The following is a 4,144-nucleotide window of genomic DNA, read 5'->3' on the forward strand; positions in this document are numbered from 1 at the left end:
ACAATTCAGTGATAGCGCGATCGCGAAGATGGAGCGAAGTCGCGTCGCGTTATTTGCGCCCTTGATGATGATTATCGGATGCGAGCGAATATCGGGAGTGCCGAATAAAGTGTCGCGCGTTCGCGTTGATGATATCGTGTGCATCAAGATCGGAATGGGACGTCCCCCGAGGCGAGCGAGTGGAGCGGCCTGTGGAACAGCCGGTGAACGGTGAGTAGATGTGATTTATTATCATATTTGCGTGACAATTCGTGCTCATTCGACGCTTATACAGCATCGCGATGTCCCGAATTACGTTCAAACAAATCGGCGCCGCATCATAATTCGATGCGATGCCGTGCAATTCAAATAAAGTCGATCGCGTGAAGATGGTTATGCTAGAAGCGATTTCAAATTTATTTTATATACGCGCAGTGCTGCACAGCCTATCTTGTAGGGCTGCCAACTGTTAAACGATAAATTTGTTTGATCGAACCTAACCTAACATAACCTCTGTCTTTGGATGTCGAATGTAAACACAAGCGTATGCTGCCTGGATTGTATCATGCTTTTAAAAATAATATTTAATTATTTCATTAGTGTATTACATTTTATTACGTAGTATATTAATCGTATTAAATGTGCGACGTACAGTTTTACACATTTTAATGAGGAGCATATAATATAATTGGTTAGGTTAGATTAAATTAAAACAAACACTGCTGTGATTCATTTAACGTAATAGGATTAATTTGACGAATGTGCAGCTATTGAAGTTACATGATATTTGTGGACACATTTTTAAAGTAATCATGAGTGTCTTATCTCATCTCGATTACATAAAATTAAAATATAAAATATTTATGTATTCCACATTAACGTTATTCATTACAAGTACTATATTATTTTGCTTATATCTCAATTGTATTATCACATTATTTCATCGATGAAGCTTTTCATATACCGCAGACAATATGATACTGTGTGTGGAATTTTACACAGGTAATACGTGGCACAAAAATAATTTGCTCTCAAGTATTGTGCGCATTTCTTAAAAATAAATCAAATTAAATTATTTTAAGTAGGATCCAAAAATCACTACATTGCCAGGACTGTATCTTATTATAACTGCGATATCACCTTTTAATATGTGTGTGCAGTATTACATAAAATATATAAATTTATTTGAAACGTACAGAAATCTTTATCTTATTTATAATATTTATGATATAAAAGAAAATTGCAACTCTAATGAAACAGAGCGGTGGAATAATTGGTTGATACTTATGCTGGTCTACAATATTTATCCTTTTTTCATTATTAGATTTTTGGTGCTTTTTTTATTATACATGTTATCTGTAAATATAGTACTTGTAATGTTGCTTCTGTATCACTGTAAGCACACAAATATGATAGCATTTGCAGGTAATTATGTTATACTTATATATCATAAGAAAGAGAAAATAAAATTAAAGTTGAATACTGAATGTGCTCTAAAGTAAATCTCATGTAAATAAATAAATGCATAAATGCATGAATGTGTGCCCCACATTCCTCATGAAAAAAATACATAATATTAATTTTTATGTATTATTATTTTTAGATTTTTATTCTTTTAAATTCTCTAGATGCACTTTTCATTTCTCCTCTCTTTCTTTCCAACTACTAAATATAGATCTATCATTTTTAATATAGATCTGTCATTTTTAGTGTACATTATTGCAGTAAGTGGAATAAAGAGCAAATCTTTTGGCACATTTAAAATGTACAGGAAAGTTTTATCTGATGCGTTTTTTTCAATAGAAATATCTGAAAAAAATGCATACGTCTTTTTTAATCTTAGTCTTTCTATATAAAAATTAGAATAATAAATTTGCAAAATAATTTGCTTTAATATATTTTTATTGCAAACATATGAAGCAAAGTGCTCAAGGTGCATCACTATGAAAACATCGATAGAATAAAAAATAGATCGCATACAAAAAAATTAAAATATTTACATTACATATTTGATATTTCTGCAAATATTTCCATTATTTTGAGATTGATTTGTTTCATGATATATTGCAATAATTAAAGTATGATTACTGATATAATCTGGCATAAGACTACAGAGAAAGCCAGCTTTAATTCTTTATTTTGTTCAATATTTTTAATAATATAATAATTAAATTAAAGTTCTATGAAAATATGCTTGAAATACTAAATAAAAAAGATTGTTTCTTATGTACAACCTTATAAAGTTTAAGTACACAAAAAATCATTGTTAATAATATACATATATAAATTGATAATTAAATAAAACAATTAATTAATTAATCGACACAATCCACGTTTTTTTAAGCTTTATATCTAACATATATATATATGTATATATATTTTTATAAATAAAAAATGTTTCTTTCTAATATAAATTAACTAAAAAGTATAATATGCCTTTAAATACTTTATATTCACACCTATTGCAATAATCAAAGAATGCTTTTACATTCCTCCTTGTACTTTGGCATACATATCCTTTATGCCAATTATCTCGCAACATGCTTTTATTGCATGATGGCAAACAAGCCCATTATCCTTCATGAATTTTCTTTACAAATATTTTTATATTCTCAAACTGTGTAAAGAAATCATGTAACACTGAAAAATACAAAGTGATATTAAAAGAGAAGAAATAAATTTTATATTATATAGTATTGACAATTATTTTCTTACCAGTAATGTATATTCCTTATATGTAGGAATATATATTAGTCTTTGACCAGCCCTATTTTTAACCGTCTTTAGGGATGCTTTGGCTTTTGATAACGCAAATCCAGCGCTAATCCATTTCCATTTCCAGTTACTATAAATGAACTGATTCTAGTCTTACGTGCTAAATTACCGGTCATACAAGTTATCATTTTGTTTTCCAAAATCCAGGTTTCAAAACTTTCAAATGTATCTGCAGAAAACAAAGATATTAATTATATAAGATTCTAATATTTAGAACTGAAACATCAAACAAAAAATTTAAAATAGACATCGTATCACATGATTTTTGTATGTGTGTGATTTAACCATTATAATCCAATAATAGCATAAATATTAACCTTTTCCAATAAGATCTGATTCAATGCTTCTGCCATCCATTGTAACACTCGTCCAACCACATTCCAATGGCGATAATTTTATTTGCATTGATCTGGTCTGACTGTGGTAATTCCATAAGTTTTTGCTTTCTTTCAAGATTTAGAAGCAATTTTTGCTGTTGAATTAATTCTTTTCCTCTAAACACAGGAGTGTTTAGACCAGGTAATTGTATCGGAATTTTTCCCATGCCAATAATTTGCTCCTTATTTAGGTCACTCTTTTTACTACTCTTCTTGCTCTACCTCTGCGTCTTCCTGCATTACTGATACTTGTCACACCCTTTCATAATTCATCTTCAGGTCCTATAGAACAAAAGCACAGTGAAATACAAACTATTTTCTACTGTAAATATAAACTATTATCAAAATGCTACATCCATAAAAGTTCTACTTACTATTCGCAAAGAACATAGAGCTTCTCACATTATTTAATAAAGTGACTATTTTTAATAAACTAGTGTGAATGACTGACAAGCAATAAATTAAACAATATTAAACAATAATATATACCTGAAAAAAATTTCATAATTTTATTAGAATTAAATTGATAAATTAATTTTAAATACATATTATATGTTAATTACATATAATGATTTAGAGACAATGATATATTTCATTTGCGTTACCATTGTTTACAGATTAAACATTTTTATCAAATTATTTACAACTCTACAAATATGTAGCATACGACAAGCCATTTTTAAAATCTATAAAACAAACAACAAAATTGTTCATAGTTTTCACTGTTTTGTTATAGTCTGCTTTTAGGCGATCTCTGAAAGCAATGCATCCTATAAACAAAAAAATATAAATATGAACTACGTAGTCAAATCTACGAATGTTTTCAATGGGTAACATAATTTCGGATTGTATTCCATGCCTCGTACACGAAATGTCGATAACATAAGTAACGCAAAACGTTTGTATATATTAAATAAATTTGTAATATAAGTTTTGTGATCTCTCTCTCTCTCTATCTATTTATCTATCTATCTATCTATCTATCTATCTATCAAGTATAATTATTAAAATAT

At 28.6% G+C, this 4,144-nt stretch overlaps 1 long non-coding RNA gene across 4 annotated transcripts; it reads right to left on the reverse strand.

The window, feature by feature from the left end:
* Positions 1-1,760: 1,760 nt before the first annotated feature.
* On the reverse strand, positions 1,761-3,749 carry LOC112639300. Of its 4 annotated transcripts, XR_003123416.1 has the most exons (5): positions 3,506-3,653; positions 3,072-3,413; positions 2,695-2,923; positions 2,439-2,619; positions 1,761-1,788 (listed from the first exon to the last, which is right to left on the reverse strand). It is a non-coding gene; the product is annotated as an uncharacterized LOC112639300 (long non-coding RNA). The 4 variants fall into 4 exon arrangements; XR_003123418.1 differs by lacking the exons at positions 1,761-1,788; positions 3,506-3,653 and adding an exon at positions 3,737-3,749 and having other exon boundaries at positions 2,402-2,619; XR_003123415.1 differs by lacking the exon at positions 1,761-1,788 and having other exon boundaries at positions 2,402-2,619.
* Between the last annotated feature and the right edge of the window lie 395 nt (positions 3,750-4,144).

The sequence above is a fragment of the Camponotus floridanus genome, unplaced genomic scaffold, assembly GCF_003227725.1.
Source record: "Camponotus floridanus strain SB8 unplaced genomic scaffold, Cflo_v7.5 scaffold56, whole genome shotgun sequence".
NCBI classification, from domain to species: Eukaryota; Metazoa; Arthropoda; class Insecta; order Hymenoptera; family Formicidae; genus Camponotus; species Camponotus floridanus.